Source organism: Stegastes partitus, unplaced genomic scaffold (genome assembly GCF_000690725.1).
Source record: "Stegastes partitus isolate 25-593 unplaced genomic scaffold, Stegastes_partitus-1.0.2 Scaffold1846, whole genome shotgun sequence".
NCBI classification, from domain to species: domain Eukaryota; kingdom Metazoa; phylum Chordata; class Actinopteri; family Pomacentridae; genus Stegastes; species Stegastes partitus.
Genome location: NW_007579577.1, coordinates 75,866 through 97,192, shown reverse-complemented (window position 1 = coordinate 97,192; position 21,327 = coordinate 75,866). Strand labels below are relative to the sequence as shown.

The window sequence follows — 21,327 nt, the reverse complement described above, 5'->3', positions numbered from 1 at the left end:
AGCAATGATCAAAGTTATTCACTTCTTCTGTCAGTGGCTTTATTGTTGAGGCTGATTGTTGTATTAAATATGCAGAGTTGAAACTACTACTTTCCTCATGCCTTTGTTTCTCCTACCAATCATCAGGTATTGAACTAAATGAGACATCCTCACCTTGGAGCTGTTGCTTTAAAGCGACATTAGTTAAATACGGTGTGTGTGTGGCACAGCTGCATCTTTTGTCTTTTGTTTCATTAGTGTATTTTATGAGCAAATCAACGTTAACGACAACCTTCAGTATGATAATTCAATTCACAGTGTTGCAATATGTATGCAGGTGTAATACAATTTGATTTCTTTTCTAATTACACATATTTAAGTGTGGCGGCAAACAAAAGACTACAATACGAATAGCATTTGACATATGTTTTCTGTTATGTCACAGCTGTGAAAAAGGCTAGACTGTGAATACAGCTGTGCATCCTCCCTCACAGCTGCAGCAGCCTCCTCCAGCCTCACTTCTGAGACACATTTTAGGAAATTAAGACGCCCTTTGTGATGATGCACAAAGACTTGTTTCCCAAATCAGGAGGACAGACGAGACAAGGAGGCTGAAATTAACGTAATGAGATGAGCCCTGCAAAGGCCCTGTTCTTTATCCAAAACCAAATATCAAGTGTTAATGGTATTTATGCAACAAAATATGAACTACTAATGAAAAAAATTATGTAAAGCTGTGTTCCTTTGTGTACCTTTACTACAACTGACAAGAAAAAAAAATCAGCAACACTGAAGAAAAATGACCAACAGTACAAAAAGAATTCATAAGCAAGCTTCAAGAATTAAGTGTACCATGCAGCTGCACAGATTTCAGTAAATGTTGTGCTGATTTAGCTGCTATTATTTACTTGCACCACAAATGCATACAAAACCCTTGGATTCAACACTCTGTACAAACACCGCACTGCTGTGTTTAAGAGAGGCTATGAGTTTTGACACAAAATGCATCAGATACTGAAAGTTTTTCTTGGGTTGATCACGCTTTGCTTTCCTCTCAGGCTATTGATGAAACCCTAAAAAACTCATCTCTGTGCATCAAAGTTGCATATTTAGAAGTGTTTTGTTCCATTAAAACAATTCCTTCCCGTTCAAATGGCCTAGATTAGACAGAGACAGAGACTGAAAGAGAAAAATACAGAAATGGAAGCCTGCAAGTTGACAGGATTGGTTCTTTAGGTTCGTTACGTATGAAACTCTTAATCGAAATCTGTGCTTTTGAGATTCGTTGGTACTCTGCGGTTTAAAGGTGGAAATGCTCAGCCACGGTGCTTATTTCAGTCATGATGTGTCTTCCAGCACATAAATCACAACACATGGACATGTTACCAAGGTAGAAAGCTAAAAGCTAACAGGTGTGCACGGTCAAATGTAAAGGAGTAGCACTAGATACTCGGTTACGGAGGATGAAGCGGTCTGAGTGAAGCAGGTACACCGAGTTCATTGCTGCAGCGTCACGGTGTAGCTGTGAATTATTTAACAGCCGTGCAACCTTTACAAATGGCTCTGACCTCCTGCTGGAAACCTCAACGGCCACAGCCGCCGCTCTCAGGAGGCACAAACACTCCTGTGATTACTGGGGAGCAATCGTAGAAAAAAGACATGTTCCTCCAGATTTACTCTCCTTTTAAAAATCCTCCTCTTTCCCTTCATCGAGTAGTGTTATTTGCAGATTTTCCTCTTACTTATCGATATATTTCTGCCACAGAAGCCGTAACACAAGTGTAAAAATTAAGAAAAGAGGCAATACACGGTGCTTGCTTCATATATTCAAACAAAGCACAGTGATTATTGTGACTCTGGACGAGCAGCTGGAGGGAAACCCGTCCTCGAGTCCAGGCCTGCAGAGGGAGCGCTCAATTATTCCTTCTGATGCTCCCTCAGACGGGTGGGGATCTCGTAGCTAATTAGGAGCAGTTTGTGCAGGAGATGAAAAGAACACACACACTGCCTCACCTGCTGGGCGACCCTGGTTAATAATTCAAACGCACCCTGTGGTCGACTCACACAGACACTCAGCAGGTTTATTCACGTACTCCTGTACAGATTAGCCCATTTAAAGTGGTCTGACGTAGTGATACATATTCATTCTTTTGTGCTTTGTTATGAGGTAAAATATAATTTATTTTTCTCCTTCCTTCATTCCTGACTGTCGTCACTGTTTAGGGTATTTACTTGTTAATGTAAGGACAAAACTTTGAATAAAAAAAGGAAACTAAAACCAAGATGCTTTCAGGCAGAGACGGTGGATGTTTATCAAGGGTCACATAAAATAAAGTGCATGTATGATTACTGCAAAACTCCATTGTTGGATTTAAACTGTGTGGACTTCATGTGCTCGAAAAAGGATTTATGAGCCTAAAACTTTACAAAAATGCTGTCAGTTTGTACAAAACAAAATTCTGAGAGAACTTCTGAGAGCTTGAATCGGATATTATCACTTCTTCACATCAAAAACATAAAATAATGTCATTTTTCAAGGCGATAAATAGAAATGACACCTGTCATTTAGGAGAAAACCACACCGAGTCCAGCACGAGCATAAAGTGATGGTGCTTCATTGACATCAAGCATAAGAGCAGCTTTTTCTTTTTTGCACAGTCGGTCTTTACGTGGGCCTAACTCAAAGCTTACAGTGTTTGTTTTTTAAAAAATCTGCAAAATATAACCATTAATCAGAGCCAGAAGCTGTAAAAACCAGATAAAATTGTTGTTTTCAAACGGAAAATTACGTAAATATGAGCATCAAAATCACTTTATTTTACATGCCTCAATTAAAAATTTTCTAAAACGAAGTGCTAGCACTAATCAGATTCTGTCAAAAAATAAAAAATTCTGTGCTCCTCACCACAACTGTGACTCAGCTGCGACCAACAGCCACATGGCAAAAATTCTGAAAGTTTTCAGTTGAACTGCAGGCTGTGCACAGAGAGGAAACAACATAAAAATAGAAATAGTAAAGATTTATAGCCTGTAGAGTCATCATTTCTTAATTGGTGATTCTAAATTGTCCGTAGGTGTGAATGTGAGTGTGCTTGGTTGTCTGTCTCTAAGTGTGGCCCTGCGATAGACTGGCGACCTGTCCAGGGTGTCCCCTGCCTTCACCCTAAGTCGGCTGGGATAGGCTCCAGCCCCCCCATGACCCTAGTGAGGATTAAGCGGTGTATAGATAATGGATGGATGGATGGAGTCATCATTTCTTTTCATTATTGCAGGATAACGTTGGACATCTTGATTCCAGGTTTTTTAAAGTTTAGTAAAACAAATGTTTAAAGAAGTTCAGCTTTCGGTTGTCTTTAGTTTAGCTCTCTCTCCTCCAAGTCATGGTTGTGATGTTTAACAGAGGTGCAGGACTTTACATCGCACGGAAAAATGAGTCTGCAGTGAGTAGAAATGTGAAGGAAACAGAAATTGCTCAGAGTTGTTGGAGGGTTGAATCATTTAAGACTCTGACTTGACTCTGGCTTAACTCCATTATTGGACTCATACCTGAGTAAGTCTTGAAACTTCTCACACCCAATACGAGGAGTCTTTGCCTGAAGCGCAGAATCTTGCATGATTTGGAAAATGGTTTTGGCCGGAACAGCTCAGACTTTCACTTGTATTTAATCTGCCATTTAAAAAAAAAAAAAAAAAACGGTCCACGTCAAATTTGACTTCCTTCAACTTCTCTCCCCTCTGATTCATGTTAAACAGCTAACAAATCTGAGCATTTCACACCAGTAGACGAAGTCAGATAGAGGGACAGATTTCTGGCACCCTCCTCTGGGCTTTACTATTGTCTAATAGGGGTGAAAATAGAGTTTCTGCAGGGAAGCCTTTCGTTTGATGACTTTTATGGAGTTACACCAAAAGCAATGAATGTTTAATTATTTCCTGATCATGTTCTGCTGTCTCCAGTTATCCAGTCATGAGCAGGAGGGTTAAGTGGACCAGAAGCTGTGCAGTGTTCCCTTTAAATAACCCCACTGTCTGCAAGCAGCCTCTTAGCAACAGCGTAATATAAAAATAGTCATTACGGTTATACACAGTGACATGTCGTGGCCTATATTCCTGAACGTTTGACCTCCACGGTGCAGAAACCTCAGAGGATATCTGAGCAGGTTGTAACTCGGCTGGTGGGACGAGGAGTTTGGAGCTGGAACAGAGGAACAGACAGTTTGGTTTTACAGTAACGCCAGCCTCCTGACTGCAGCTGCTGACATCATCCCACTCGGTGTACTATTTCTTGTGATGTCTGCTGATTAAACATTGATCCTGGTACAACTTTTACTTTTTCCCTGAGAACTTTGCTGGAGTCTTTGATCTTATTTTTTAATGATTTTTGGTGCTTTTAGGGGTGAAACGAACCACTTAAATTACAGGCTGGAAAATAAATACTCAAGACTCCCACGATTAAAAACTGGTGGCAGGTTGCACAAAGAGTTTTAGCTGTTTTCTTTTCTTTCTTGTACACACTTTTTTTTGTGGGAACGTGTTTTCTTTCACTGCTTCAGGCTGTTATTCCTGGTTTCGCAGCAAAGGTCTGCAATTTCCTATTAATTTTGTAGGAATGTTCTTGGAAAGAGTCATGGAAATTGGCATTAATTATAGGAGGACCAGAGAATGTGTTGGATTTATTTGAACTTTATTAATTACGTGGTACGAACAGAAAGTTCTGAGACTGTGCAGCATGTGCCAGCAGTCGCTGTCACGAGTACGGAGACCGCAAGACGTCGGCATGACCAGCATCTGGACCGGTGCGGCACAAGTTTGACTGAGCTTTTGCAATTTCTCCACGAGGCTCAAAAGTGAAGGGAAAACGTCACATTCTGTGTCAGTCAGCAGCTGGATGATTCAGTTTTTCATGTGGAGGATCATCACAGGTGATCAGAGGAGTAGGGTGAACATATTTTGATTATCGAAAACCAGGACACTCGGCCCGGCAATGAGACACTCAAATGATACTCAAAGTTTACTCAAAGACGCCTTATAATTTCAATACATATAAAGTATGCCTCCTCCAGGACAGGACCAGGACATTTTTATCACTTTAGAAAAAACACAACCGTGATGGCCAGGACAGGACGTGAAAACAGAAAATGCCCTGGGAAAACAGGACGTTTGGTCACCCTACAGAGGGTCTGCAGCTACCATCAGGAGAAGAAACAACAGTTTTTACAGTGGAAGAGACTCAATCCCCAAGTCGAAAGAAGGAAGGTTGTTTTCTTCAACATTAATGTGGTTGTGCACTGTGAAGTGATCCCAGTGGGTCAAACCTGTTAAGCCAGAGTTCTACAGTAACATCCTGATGTGTCTGAGGGATTACAAAACAGCCTGAACTGTGGTGTGATGGGTTTTTTGGGGGGACACAACAACACAGATATGGACCGATGAAAGAGCCCTGAGAGATTCACTGTGTGCAACTTGTTGTCTTATCTACACAGAGATTACAGAGATTTTAAAGGCTTTTTTTTTTTGGGCGATGGCTCTCCAACCGCTCTAATCTGTAATTCTTAAATTTGTGTTCTTAGTATCCTTGTGTTCTTCTGTTTTTCTTATTTATATTGTGTATGTATAGTGTATATACCTCGCCTCTTTAATTTGTATTTGCTTGCTTTTCTTACTCTCACTTCGCTGCTGTGACGTTGCAAATTTCCCCTTGTGGGACGAAGAAAGAATATTCTGTTCTATTCTAGTCACCAGATTTGGCTCCCTGTAACTTCTTCTCTTCCCTAAAATGCATTTCACTTTACAGGGTCACCGTTTTGACACAGTTTGAAGAGACTTAGCACTCATCACAGCGATATTTAACATATCAGGACTTCCTGGTACAAACGTTGCAGGAGCACTGTGAGCGGTGAAGCACGGCACTAGGAGATGTCGACAAGGATGGTGGGAAATTTGATTTTTATAGGCACAGTTTTAGATTGTTTTTTATTGCACCTCAGATAAGTGACTGTAATTTGAATACATACTAGCCCAGGGGTGGGCAATCCTGGTCCTGGAGGGCCACAGTCCTGCATGTTTTCGATGTTTCCCTCTTCCAACACAACTGATTCAAATGATCAGCTCATCATCAAGCTCTGCAGAAGCCTGATAACGATCCTGATCATTGAATCAGGTGTGTTGGAAGAGGGAAACATCTAAAACATGGAGGACTGTGGCCCTCGAGGACCAGGATTGCCCACCCCTGTACTAGAGTCTTTTATTAAGCGCAAACAGCATGAACCTGCAAATGTCAAATACATCCAACATGTATGTTGAGTTTCATATGAAAAATCAATGTTTACAATACTTTAAATTGTGCGAGCAGTACAGTCTACACCTGGTGTTAAAACAACAGTCCTGCACTGGAAAGTTGTACGATCCTACCAGCTCAGGGGCTGAAGAGACACCTCAGAGTTCAGTGAATCCCAGAAACTACAAGTCTTGTTCAGAAAAAAAGAAAACCTCCAACTGAAATGACACAATCCTTACAGGAGAGTTTTGAACAGTTATTCAAACACCAGCCTGAATTACCCTTTGAAACTCAAACTGTTTCTGGGCGTTTTTAGCTCCTGTCACATCTTTTATCACTGTGGGCTCATTTTTTTTTACTGCAGTATAAAGTCCTGCTCCTCTATGGAAACAGAACAACCACGAATAGAAATATGAGACAGTTATAATGCCATAAATCACACATAAAAATGAATGATTTTGATGAGATATCACAATTTTAAGCTTAGATTGTGTAGTTTTTTTTTTTTGACAGAACAGCACTTCATCCACGAGGAGTTCAAGGACAGCAAGAAAGTAAAAACAGCTTCTGGCTCTGATAAATGGTGTAATTTTATTGATTTCTTTAAAAGATACCTTGCCTTTCAAATCTGCCGGCGGGTTTGAGGTTCAGAGGGTTAATGAAGTAGTGCAGAATAAAAGATTTATTTGTCTCCCAGAATTAAATGGAAAAGAATCACTCTATACTGCTTCATACCAAATGTATTAATCCTAACTTTGCACTGTTTTGCTATTTGACATATCATTAATATTATAAATGATTTGATCTGACAGTTTAAACTGAGTTTGGCAAATGTCGAATTTAAAAACTTCACAAGGAGCGAGTCAAATACGTATTTCAATGGATTGACGAGTTAATTTTACGAAGCTGCTACTACAAATTGTACCAGCATCGACCACTATTTCCTACAATATATTGACTTTATTTATTTATGAATAAAGGTGTCTTTGAACAGAAACAGATTGGGTACATTCAAAATATATTTTATTTTGCCAACTTTTAGAATAAATGTACTAAAAACGTGCTCACTCACAGTAGCCTGCAGAGGACATTGTTAACAAGAGAATACAAGACAATTCCACAAATAAAACATGAGCCAGGTGAAAGTTCACTCTGATACCTGCATTCATTTTTAATTTCACAGCCATTCGGGAGTCTTGCACCCTGTTAATTATTGATCCAAGTGGGTTTAATCTGATCTGTGGAGGAGTTGTAATATTTTATGCGTTGTAAAAAAAATAAAAAACAAACGTAACACAGGTACTTCTCACTTTAACCTTCTGATTCCCTTGTTTTTTTTACATTTAAAGATCACACGAGTGTCGTCTGGCTGATTTCTTCTTTCATATAAATGAGGATAATCCACGAACGAGCACAGGATGGCTTTACATTTAAGTAAAACAGCAACAGTGTGGCTCTGATTTCCTACTGAACCCTGAAGTATGCGAGCGCATGTGTGTGTGGTATTCAGTGCAGTCAGAGCACAAACCAAGAGAAGAAATAAAACAGATGCAGATGGTGACAACAGATAAAAGATGACAAGAATCATGACGTGTAACAGAAGGGAAATATGCACAAGACGTCTAAACACAGTCACAAGTTGCTTTTACGACGTGACCTGATCCGCCAGCAGGAATCTTCTCAGCAGCTCATATGTAAAAATCAGTGATGAGTTTCATGCAGATGAGCACACATTCTGTCAGGACACACTGAAGTTAACCCTCTGAGCTCCAAGCAGTTAATGCTAGTTTTTGGTTCCTGTTATGTTTTTACTCACTGTGGGCTCATTTTTTACTGCAATATAAAGTCCTACACCTCTATGGAAGCAAAACAACCATGACTAGAAGTAGAGAGGACTCAGAAATATCTTCTGTGCAGAATTATACAGTTATAATGCCATAAATAATAATAATAAAAATAAATAAATAAATAAAAAAACCTTAAAGTTCTTTAAGAATTTTACAAAAGTTTAAAAAAACTGCAACCAACATGTCCACAGGTGTACTGTGGACATGTTGATAATGGAACACTGGTGAGTCTGCGGGCTGGTTGGTAGCACTGTTGCCTCGCAGCAAGAAGGTTGCCGGTTCGCGTCCCGGTGGGGGCACCGGAATCTTTCTGCGTGGAGTTTGCATGTTCTCCCCGTGCAGCGTGGGTTCTCTCCGGGTTCTCCGGCTTCCTCCCACACAGTCAAAAACATGTTGAGGTTAATTGGTGATTCTAAATTGTCCGTAGGTGTGAATGTGAGTGTGCTTGGTTGTCTGTCTCTAAGTGTGGCCCTGCGATAGACTGGTGACCTGTCCAGGGTGTCCCCTGCCTTCACCCTAAGTCAGCTGGGATAGAATCCAGCCCCCGGCGACTCTAATGAGGATTAGGCGGTGTATAGATAATGGATGGATGGATGGATGGATGGATGGATGGATGGTGAGTCTGCGTACTATAAATATTTCCATTCTTACATTTTCATTCATTATAATACTTGTCTCCTACCTGATCTGTGTAAACACAGCCTGCAGTTTAGCCAAAAAGTCATAAAAACCCTGTTTACATTTGCAAATGTATCATAATTTCATAAATGTCAATTTTTGTAAATATAAGAAACCTCATTTTTAAATCTACAGTGTACTGTGCGAGTTTATTAATATTATCTATAAAACAAAATTCTGTTGTTTAAAAATGTATCAAAGTCTAATTTTGTTAGTCTGCTTAAAGCAATCTTTAAGATTCTAATTTAACTCTATAAAATTACCTGTTTGTTAATATTCATTATTCCCTGATGTAAACAGTTGCTCTTTCAGAAATTTGCAAATGTCACTAAAATAATGATTTATTTTATGTGGCTGATTTAAAAGCAGTATAACTCTGACATTTTAGAGTCAACCATAAATAATAATAACAATTATTATTGTTGTTGTTATTGTTGTTGTTATTATTATTATAATTATTATTATATATATTTTTTTTTTTTAACTTTTTATAGTTAATACATGAAATAAGACTTTTTCCTGTGATTTCACTAGTTATCTGTTATTTTACAAAACTTGAAAAATCTGTAATATCTTGTAAGAAATATTAATTTCATTTTTTTTTTAAACAATTGCAAGTATCTGTAAAACAATGATATTTGTAGTTGACTTAAATACAGCAGAAACAGTAATTTACGGTGAAACGCTAAAAGAACAAAGCCAGTTAATATCTGTGATTTAACAAAATGGGGAAAATCTGTAAATTAACAGGAAATTGTTCCAAAAAATTATGTTTTGAAAAAAGTGTGTGAGCTGCAGAGGTCTGTCTACTGTAGCTCACCTCTTTCCAACTCCACACCTCCAGATTTTTCTGCTTCTCAAACTAGTAACCTTCAGCTTCTACCAACTTTGCACAGCTTCCAGACTTTTACAACCTTTTCAATATGCAGCACGACTCTGCTCTCACTCGTAAACACACTCGGACGTGTAAACCTGAAGAAGCTTCCCTGTAAACGGTGAAACTGCTGAGCTCGCATGTTTCCGCCGGAGGTTCGTGCCTGAACGTTGAACCTGAATCTGACCTTGATGAGAATCCTAAAACACTGCAGATATGACATCACTCACCTGCGCCTGAGATGATATCATTAAACCGTGAGCTGCCAAAGGAGGCCATCTGTGAACCAACACACACACACACGCACGCACACACACACACACAGACACACAAACACACTGCAGATACTGACTGCAGCAGCATCCACAGGGATTCGCTTCACCACAGGCCGTCTGAAACCAAAACACAAGCCCTGCTAACTCACAATCCAACAGGTAAGACTGTTGCAACCTGTGTCTCATGTTTATAATTATCAGAATAAAACAGATTTTTCATCACGTATTGCCCCACAGAGGATGAGACTACTTTCCTGTGACGGACATGATTCTTGCCTTTCAATAGACAGAGTTACGCAACGCCGCTGGGGATTTTAATTATTCGGATTTATGCTTCCTCGCGTCCTCTCTGCTCACAGAAATCATTTGTCCTTTTAATCATATTTCAGCCTTTTAAGTCCACCGTGAGGTAACAATGACAAGAAATTTGTGGCAGATGATAATAATATTGATGAGAAGCTGCAGAAATGCAGAGCTGCAGCCATCAGTCAGCATAATCAACGACTCAGAGGCTGAAAATGCAAAATGATTTTTAACCAACACATGCCTAATTACAGTAAATGTGTTTCTTTTGTATCACTGTGTGATGTTGGTCGCAGTATCATTTTTGGCTCCATTCATTGGTCCAGCTGCAGGAATCACTTCAGTTTTCGACAATGGTAGCAACTTTCTTCAGTTTCCAAATGCTTTGAAACCCTGGAATAACTTCTAATGATCACAGTCAAAAAAGATGGATTGGTAACAGTACGGAGTTTCGGTGGCCAAACGCAGCATTAAAGCACATTGTTGGTCACAGCCGAGTCAGTCACAGCTCCTCACATCTTCTGTTTCTTAAAGAATCTAGTGCAAAACGTTTATTTTTGGAGAATTTTGAATTAGACATTTTTCTAACGCAATGGCATATAGCCCATGATTACCTCAAGGATCATCTGAGAGTTGAAAATCTGACAAGTCTTTTTGTTTTGACAGAAAGAACCGTCTCTAATTGGTGTCGCTGTGATAAATGGTAGATTTTTGGCATTATTTCAAATAGAAAACATGCTTTTCAAAACCACCGCTGGGTTTTGTGGTTCAGAGGGCTAATTGAGCTTTATTATCGCCTCATTTAATGATGGTGGAGCTGCAATTTTGCACTTACAAAAAAAAAGGAAAAAGTCCACATTTGGAGGCCAGAGGGGATGATGTAGGACTAAGTCAGCAGACTATCACTCAGAAGACATGAGTCAGAGTCCAAACTCTGACCATAAACACACTTTGATTTTTTTTGATTTAAGTCTTATTTTGACTTTTGTTTAAATAGTTTTTCACTTTGTATCTACTTGTGTTTTAAGTGGGTGAAATTTAGACACCAGAACTACATGGTTAGGTTTAGAAAAGGATCTTGGTTTAGGGTAAAATGAATCCTGTTGTCACTTGGTACAAAGTTCCATTATGCACATTTCCAGTCCTGGGCTCAATCTTAAGATCAGAATCGGGTCTAAACACATGAATTGTGATGTGATTGGTATTGGTGTTAATCTTATTTATTATTAAAGAGCTGCAAATAGTCATCAGCTGTTCTACTGGGGTAAATGATCTCTATTCTACTTAAACACAGCTTAAATTATTGCTTGTTTGCCTACTTAAGGCCCTTAAGCCTCATATTAGTCTCTGTCACAGTGCTGCTTTACTAGCTAAACTCCCATAATGCTGCCTGCTTGCCAACTCAGAAGTGCCCACCTCTTCTAGTTGCTACAGTATTAAACATCAAAAAACCTGATCTATTTTACATCTACGATAATCTACCATACTTGAAAAATGTATGATCTAGGAAAATGGTATTAGCAGATACTAAATATTTAATGATTCATATCAAATCGAAAGCAAAAAATACTTGATCAGGATATCCCTTTCGATGAGATTTTGCATACACTTGCAAACATTATCGAGGTTACGTTCTGTTTATCAGTGGTTTGAATGACTGAGAGCATCCTACTTAACCTACAAGAAGGCAAAGGAGGTCTCTGTTGGCCGACTTGTATGGCAATGATCTGCAAAAATAACAGCCATTTATGGGTAAAAATTGTGAATCAAATTGAAAATTCTGATTTGTGTCCAGTCCCACATTTCCATAATGACAAGGTAGTTTACTTTGGTAGCTGATGGACAAATCAGAGATGCTGAACTTTGCCAGCAGCACATCAACACACCAACACGGCATTGCTTTCAAATCATGCTTCTAACTGTATTTTTTTCCCGCCTTTTTCTCATCCCTTCCCTCTTCTCCTTCAGTGTCTTTTTTTTTTTGTCCTCTTCGTTTTCTTCCTCTCCTTTGCACTGCTTTATTCCATCATGTCCTCCCTCACTGTGACACAAATTTAATTTTCCTCTCCTGTCCTTCCTCCTCCATCTCATCACCTTTCATCCTCCTCTCCTGTCTCATGTCCGATCTCCCGCTATCCTCTCCTCCTCAGTCCGACCCAGTTACCGGGTGTTGACATGTTGACGTGGCCTCACCGGCCCTTTAAGGACAAAATCCTCCCTGGCAGCAGGTTGCTACGGCAACCACAGACCAACACATTTACAATAAGAGACAGGTAGGTCGAGGAGGACTCCCGCTGCTTCTCATCTCCGTAGTGTCTGTGTCGTTTTGGTGTGAATGTTAGATATGAATGTTGCAAATAATGGAGAGGTCCTGTGGCAACCAAACTCAAAAACAATAAAATTATAATCAGGGATTAAATCCAGATTTCATTTTGTTTCTGTTTTATGCTTCTGTTTTTTGTGTTCAAGTTGAAACCAAACCTCATTTTCATTAATTTAGTCATTAATTTAATAAAATGTCTGAAGGTCGTCTTGTTTTAAATTACTAAAACTAGAATTATTACCTCTCGTTACTGATCTTGCAGTGATTTGATTAATTTAAGGAATGTTAAAAATAACAAAATAAAATTACTATTTCGGAAATTACAAGAAACCTTACTGACTTCTTGAATGCAGCGTTTGACTGGTTGCCTGAAGTATAAAAACATCGACCATCAGCTTTGTTAAAGATCCCATACTGTGTCCCTTTTCAGAAAATGAATGAAAGTGTCACATGCCGTTTTCAAAATCCTCTTTGCAATAGGAAACAAAAACAACAACCCTCCAAGCAGCAGGCAAGAGTGAACACAAGAGTCTTCCAGCATCTGACGAACTAAAGATCCAGTAATTACAATTACTGTTGATGATGAAAATATCAATTACTGTTGATGATGAAAATATAACAGTCTGAAAATCCTTAGTGTTAGCATGTTGTGTGGTGAATGTGGCTAACGTTAGCATTAGCTTTAATCGTGCTGGTACCTGCAGGTCAGATCTCTGTGGAAACTGTAGAGCTGAGGTACATTCAGAGACCAAATAAAACCAATAAACAAGGACTGGGTGGGTTACTGTGTTTTTTATGTCGCCTGTTCTTCTTTGCAACCTAAACTCAGCTGGTTTTCACATCGGTTAGCTTCTCTCCTGCTCTCTGTGCTCACATATACCATATTTTAATACAGCCAAATCCCTAATAAAGCTGTTTACATTTATTACAGTTTCTGTTGTCTGATAACAGAACATGTAAATTGACAAAATTGCAGCCGATTAGGACGACATGTTAACCAGCAGTCACTTCAGAGTCATTTCCAAGATGCCACTGCTACACAATTTATTTTATACAACCACTACATTTTCAGACCAAATATATGAGTAAAACAAATGTCTGTGCTGTGATTTGGGTGATATTTTCAAGTAGAATGATGGCTGAGAGAAAGCAAAGAAAGCAAAGAGAAAGAAAAACAGTTTTTGCTCCACAATATCAACCACAGATGCAGAGAGAGTCTTCTTCCTGAAGGATTTAGCAGCAACTGCATTTAAAGCTACAGACACTGAAACAGCCCATTCAGAACAGAATTTAAAACCAGGGGCCATGACATGAATCACCTTTGCAGTATTTTGAGCTGAAAATTTGAACAACACATTCTGGAGACATGTGAGATTTTTATGAAGTTGCTGAAAAGTGGCACAATACGGGATCTTTATGAGGCTTTTAAGACTTGTTGGCTATCATCTGAGCCAAAACACAAACTGAGATACAAGCAAAGCACGAATCCTGAATTCAATACAGAACAGTGCAACAGGATGGAAAGAGTTAAGAACATCCTTCAACTCCCAAGAAGATGGGTGATAATTCATTTCCTGCTGATGGACTAATTCACTGATCTACTACAACAAATCCCAATAAATGCAGTTAAATAGAAATAAAAAGAAATGCCGCCTGAGCAGGACACTTAACATGGATGTGGGATCCATGAAGGACAGAAAAGATGAGGACGGACAGATAGGCGATGGATTTTGTTTCTGTTGCTCGGACTGAATTCTGCAGTGATTTCCATCTTGTTGCCATGAGCACCAGCAGCAGCCGTCTGGACATGACAGCCAACAGCCTCCCTCCCCCCTACATCCCTCCATCTTTTTCATCATCCCTCTCTCTCTCTCTCTCTCTCTCTCCCTTTTCCCCATCACCATCTGCCCTCCATCTTCCTCCTCCTCTCCCATTCTCCATTCATTCCTCTGCTGCCCATCATCGTCTCTGTGGGTGTATTTTAACTCGTTCCAATTTGTCCTACGATTTCACACACTTTTTCCCCCATTTCCTATTGCTTCCATCCCATTCTCACTTCTCATCCCCCCTCCACCCTCCTTCTGTATGTTTCTTCATGTATGAGGATGAAATTGAGTATACAGGACACACCGGTAGGAACAACCTCTTCAGTTCAATAATTCAACACATCTCAGAGCCGGCTCCCTGTCCACAGGTCGAAAAGGATTAAAGGCGACCAAACAACTGTTCTTTTGCCTGTTTGCTCATAATGTCTAATATTCTTAAAAACTAGAACAAATACGAACATATTTGCCTTTCAAAATCTATTAGTGGTCAAGCTCTGTTGTAATATTTCTAGGCTTTAAGTTGTCACCAGCTCAACTACAGAATGATTTTAACTTTTAAACTCTCGAGTATTCCAGTTGAAGCATAAAGCTTAAAGAAAACCTTTATGATACGATGGTACCCAACCTTACTGGACTCGCAACGTGCCTCCTTGTTGATAAACAAGGCCTGGGTGACAAAACGGTAGCGATGTGCACCAACAATTGACAATTCATCAATAGAAAACAGGAAGTTGTTTGATAGAATGTTTGATAATCTCATTTAAAAGCATCAAATGCCGAAAGCACATAATGAAAACACAAAGTCTGGTTGCTTTACCCTCGGTCACTCTCCCCATGCTTTCTGTGCAAGTCTGTGGAGGTGCCTTGCAGACTTCCCCTGGTACGAGACTGGTGGTTTACCTTGCAAGATGGGCTTCATGGTTTAAACATCTACAACTGTTCGTCCACTAAACCTCCGTCTGAACGATACACTCCAGGCAGCCTGCTCTGAAGACTGACGGCCTTGACGTAGGGTGCACACCGAGGCCAATGTAGGATTTACATCCGATGATCTCCAGTTCAGGCCTAAAGTAGTGGCTTCGTCCTGGTTACCCTCCCTGCACATCCAGGTTTTACTTCCTGTCTTTCTTTAATGTGTATCAAGGTAAGATCATTCCTTTATCCTTATTCCCGTAGTTTGTGTTTTGTTGTCTCTGCAAGTATCTCTGTATCTGGAGCGACATGTCTTCTGATCTGCAGTCACTGGCCTCACTGTTTAAATAGTATTTATTGTTCTATTATGTATTCTTTGTCTGCTGTCCTGCTATTTCAACCCCAACCAACCCTCCACCACCCTCACCCTAACCTGTCAAGGCAGATGGCCGCCCTCCCTGAGCCTGGTTCTGTTTGGTTGTTTTTTTTTTGTCCCTCCAACTGTTGCCTAGTGTTGCTCAAATGGACTACAAGTTAAACTTTGGTTTTGTTTAGTTTCCTTGTATATATTTTGTAAGGTTTTCACTTTACTATGTGATGTACCCTGAGATAACATATGTTGTGAAATTGAAGTTATGGGAATAAAACTGAATTTAATTTGTTATTTTTTTGTGTTTTCATAACTGTGTTCGCTTAACATTAAAATATTAACCTGTGTTTCTTGACAGATAGGCTAAAGTGGTTCAAAGCAAGTTTGTTAAACCACCAGGTATTGAGCCATTTTCAGCTGATCTTTATTTGAAGTGGATAATTCAAAATGATCAACAATTAACAATATCTACTGAAATGGAATATTTTATCATGCAAAATGTTTCCACAGGTTCCAAGTTGCTGACCTGGACCGGGTATTGCTGGATGGAGACCCAACCTCTGTGCCCAAGACAAGCCTGTCAGCCCTCAGAGCAGGCCGCTGGGAGTGATGCAGGGTCGTGGGTGTTTTTAAACATGAATCTGGTCCAAACCAGGGGAGGTCTGCGGTCGAGGATGGAGGCGACAAGAAGTCACGGGGAGGGTGAAGGACAGTGAAGGGGCTCCATTGTCAGGGGATTTGACAAGATGTTCATGATCCAGGGACAGTTTGTTCATGCAACCGAGCTTGCACTTTTGTTTCCAAGTCTCCATTCCCACACTGATACCACTACAATTATTACATTTAAAATCATCAGGGGCCTTATTCTCCATCCTCTGATTTGCTTGAAACATTTATTTTTTTGTTACCATAAACTAAGAATATTGTAAATGCTATCTGTCTTAGGTATATTTTGAAACCATTGTGAACAAGCAGAACTCAAATGTTCTACTTGGATTACACAGCTTGTCATACCAGCTCAATCACTTATGAAAGTTCAACAAATATAACTTTCTCTTTATTTTAGGGAACAAGTATTTCATATTTTTTTTTAAAAGTATGCTATATAGTCTGTATGACTGTGACATGCATACTAATGGTCCAGAAAATATCACTCGTTGACATCAGCATTATCAATTATTTTGTTAATGTGCATTTAGAAATATGACGGCTTCAATTTTTTTTTTTTCATATTTCAACTCATCCACAACCGAAGATCATTTTATCGACTTGACTAATATTGCAGATTTTTGAATTAACGACATAATGAGAGTTAACAGTGAAAATTTCAAACTTTTATCTTTAACAGTTCCTGAGATATCCATTCATCCATTATCTATACACCGCTTAATCCTCACTAGGGTCATGGGGGGCTGGAGTCTATCCCAGCTGACTTAGGGTGAAGGCAGGGGACACCCTGGACAGGTCACCAGTCTATCACAGGGCTACACTTAGAGACAGACAACCAAGCACACTCACATTCACACCTACGGACAATTTAGAATCACCAATTAACCTCAACATGTTTTTGGACCTTGTGGGAAGAAGCCGGAGAACCCGGAGAGAACCCACGTTGCACGCCAAGAACATGCAAACTCCATGCAGAAAGATTCCGGTGCCCCCAAACGCGAACCGGCAACCTTCTTGTTGCGAGGCAACAGTGCTACCAACTGCGCCACCCTGCAGCCCCCTGAGATATTGTAGTTAAAATTTAATTATGCAAGAAAATGTAGTAAAAGTGAGTCGATGCGCAACTCTCATTTAATTATCTCAGAAAGCAGTTGATTTATCAAGCTAAGAAAAAATGAGAAAAAATATATATTCTATGCTATAAATATTTCAGATAAATTAGAGAGATGGTCGAGTTGAAATTGCTCTAAAAATCTGATTAACATTTAAGCTTGTAATTAGGCAACCACTACTAGTACTGACAGGAACAAGGCAAGAAATATTTGAAATGTATATATGTTTATTGTTAATTATTGTGTAGCACATAAAGGTAAATACATCTTCCAGTAAACCCACAATGTGCACCCTAGCATACTGAGTGCATTCATGTCCCTCCTATTGTGATAACTTTTGATATCTATCAATAAAAAGGTAAATGTTGTGAGAAGATTTTTGGTCATTTTAGGCCTCGTGCTGTAAAAATGTTATTTCTAGCCAACAGCAGCTGGAGAACCTGAGCAAAGAGAAGGTCGTCTGGGACTGTGAGGTGTGTCTCCGCAAACCTCTAATTGTCCCAACAGTTGCTGAAAGTAACCAATAATTCAACACACTGCTGCAGGTGTAACACACACACACACACACACACAGAGTCAATTACAAAGCAGCTGTGACCCGGAGCTGCAGGATCACAGCGACACTGACTAATGTTTCCTCGGCTGCTGTTGTCATTGTGACGGCCGAGTCGCCTTGACAAGAAGCTGGCCGACGTCCAGAAGCACCACGGACACAAATACATCTGCATACAGTCGACCGGGAAGGCGGAGCTCCGCAGAATATATATATATATACACATCGTTTACTGCTTCATTTAATCAATCCAGGAGGCGACCTCTATCGATGTTAAAGCCAAGCGTTCGGGAAGACTGCCGCCTCTGATCACTTGTCAATAATGGGAAAGTACAAATCAATAGAAAGCGCACACAGCAACAACAGAGAACACCGAGTCCGCCTGCTGTTTGTGCTGAAATACATCACAAACGGAAAGAATCAAAGGCTTCTCAGGGAGGCTGGGGTGGGTTTTTATTTGCATAATTTAGGATTTAAAGTTCCCTTTTTGATAAAGTAAAAGACTGGCACCCCTTAGATATGCTGCTGTAGGTCTAAACTGCTGGGGGGGGATTTCCCATGATGCACTGCGCACCTTTCCTCTCATTTTTTTTTCTCCATGAGATTCAAAATGTGCTTTTATTTGTCACATGCTCATATAGTCTGAGCATACAGGCTGTGCAATAACACTAAGATCATATAAAAAGAACAATTCTTTAAAAACAATAGAAAATTAGAAAAAAAGTCACAATGTCAGAAACAGATTCTAATGCAAAGGTGCCACCAGTGCTTGTCATTGGCTCATTTTCGGCAAATAGTTCCTGAATTTTTGTCATGTGACTGTTGGTCGCAGCTGAATTACTAATGGCTTCATGGTTACTCAGAGGTGCGCAGAATTTTTTTTTATTTTACAGAATCTGGTGCAAATGATTTATTATTGTTGAATTTTTAAAATTCAAATATGGAATTTCAGCAATATCACAATTTTAAGCTCAGACTAGGTTAGGTGTTCCAATGGAAGAGAGCAGTAAAGGCAAATAGTTCACCAAAATAACAACAATAGAAAAAGTTGCTCAAAAGAAACAGTTAAAAGAATAACTTGGTAGTGGCATCTCCATATATTGTATAGTCTACTGAAGGGGGGAAAAAAACTTCCCCCAAAGCTGATTTTGTTTTCTTTTTCAGTTCCTCGCTGTTTTTTTGTTTTTTAAAGGATTATGAAATAGAATAGTAAAATTAACCAGGGAGACATAAACTTACTACCTGTTTTTTACTTCTTTATAAAAACCAAACATAAATGAGATTTCTTTATCCAATTTGCATTTTAATTTATTTTTCATTAAACGCACATTTTTTTATTGTCAAAATATTCTCCAAGTTTTGTTTTTGTTGACTTTTAATTGTCTTTTTTTTTTTTTTTAAACAAAAAGTAAAAAGTCCAATAATTCTTTTTGTTTTTACAGTTTGTGGCTGATGGATGATTTGGGCTTTTTTTTCTTTTTTTCCTTCCTTTCTTTTTTTTTTTTAATACATACCATACTTTTCTTTCTGAACACATTTAACTTCATACATTTGATTTCTGGTTTGGTTTTCTGATGGAACCATACAGAACAAATGAGTTGTTCAAGGACCATAGCAATTCTGAAAACCTGACAAATCTTTGTGTTTTAAGAATGATTTAATTTCACGAACAACATTTCATTTTTACATGTACTATTAATTTACTTCTTTAGTATCATTGCCAGTGTTACTTCTACTTATTCTAGCTTACCTATTTCAGTTTTAGTGATGCATCCTACTCATACTTTATTGCTTGTCTGCGAGGTATTGCACTTATTCTCATGTTTCTGAGCAATGTCTGACACAAGAATTTTCTTTGGGATAGCTATGCTCGTAGTTCGTTCTTATCTTATTTTAATTTATCTCTACAGTCTCTAGCTATGATAAACTTTGGTGATTCATTAAAACTAACAAGCCTTTTTTGGGGGAGTTCAGATGTTCCAGTACAGGATCGAAATCATTCTTCCATCAGTGTTTATACAGTGCAGTTCATGTCTAAGTTATGCCAAAAATGTACACAAATTTTCTCTTACAGTGGACGTACAGTTATGATATCTTTCATTTTGCATTGAGGCTCCATATGAGCCTTCACCTTACTTTTTTTTATCCAATTCAATCCAATTTTATTTATAAAGCACTTTAAAACTCAAGACAGAGTGCTGTACAGGGAGCAAATATAAAGCAAGTGCGTAATGATAAACTAAACCTTCGAAATATAATTCCTGAGCGATTTTCGGGTCAAAAATGTGTTTCTTTAGATAGAAATAAAACCTTTCACTGCGTCCTTGGTGTGTATTCGCTCTAAATGTGCCAACTGTGCATTAGCTGGAAACATTGAACATGTGTGTGGGAGTGTTTCTCTCCCTTTTCCTCTCGTTTTTTTTGTACATATATGAAGCAGATTCATGAAGCCCCGGGACATTTTTCACTCCCCTCTTTTAAGTGTCTTTAAAGCACTCCATGGCCTTGCAGCAGCCCACTTCTCTGGCAGCCTTCCAGCCTCTCAGGTCCGTTTTTAGCTGTTGCTGGACAAAAAAACTTTTGGGCGAAGCAGCTTTTAGTTTTTAAACTCCTCTGCCTGAGGGTCTGAGAGCAGTGAAGGTGTTGATGTGGTTCACAGTGTGATATGAGCCCAAAGCAGTTTCTGGGTGTTTTACTTGCTCCTGTCACAGTTTTACTCACTGTGGGCTCATTTTTCTCTGCAATATAAAGTCCTGCACCTCTATGGAAACAGCACAACTATGGCTCTTTGTAGAACATAACACATGATTCACACACAATCATAAAAAAAGAAAAAGGATATCTTTGATTTTTTTTTTTTTTTTTTTTCCCACAGGTGTTATTAATACTGGAGGGAAAAAAGAATGAATCAGCATATTACAGACATTTTTCTCTGTATATTTTTAGTCTGCACTGCCTGCAGTTCAGCTGAAAAGTCTCTGGTCACATGACTGTTGGTTGCAGTCGAGTCATTCAAGACTTCACAGTTGCACCAGTAAGTGAAGAGATTTTAGTTCTTTTTACAGAATCTGGATAATACACATTGTTTATTTTGGAGATTTTTCAAATTAGACATGTAGAATAACTTGATTTTGAGAAGTTATTACAATTCCAAGCCTAGATTTGGTTATACAAATAGACGATTCTTTCGGTTTTTACATTTTCTGACTCTGGTGAACAGTTTTTTTTATTAACAACATGCTCTTCAAATCCACCGGCAGGTTTGAGGGTTCATAGCAACAAACCCAAACATTTTTCAGCAAGGATTTAGATTATAATGTTTTTACTGT

General features: G+C 39.0%; 1 protein-coding gene across 1 annotated transcript in view; it reads right to left on the bottom strand.

Moving 5' to 3' along the window:
• The window catches only part of LOC103372868 (metastasis suppressor protein 1-like), a gene marked incomplete at its 3' end in the record, with an annotated part of 75,781 nt that overhangs the window by 35,751 nt on the left and 18,703 nt on the right, over positions 1-21,327 (bottom strand). The gene's annotated exons all lie outside the window — the stretch shown is intronic.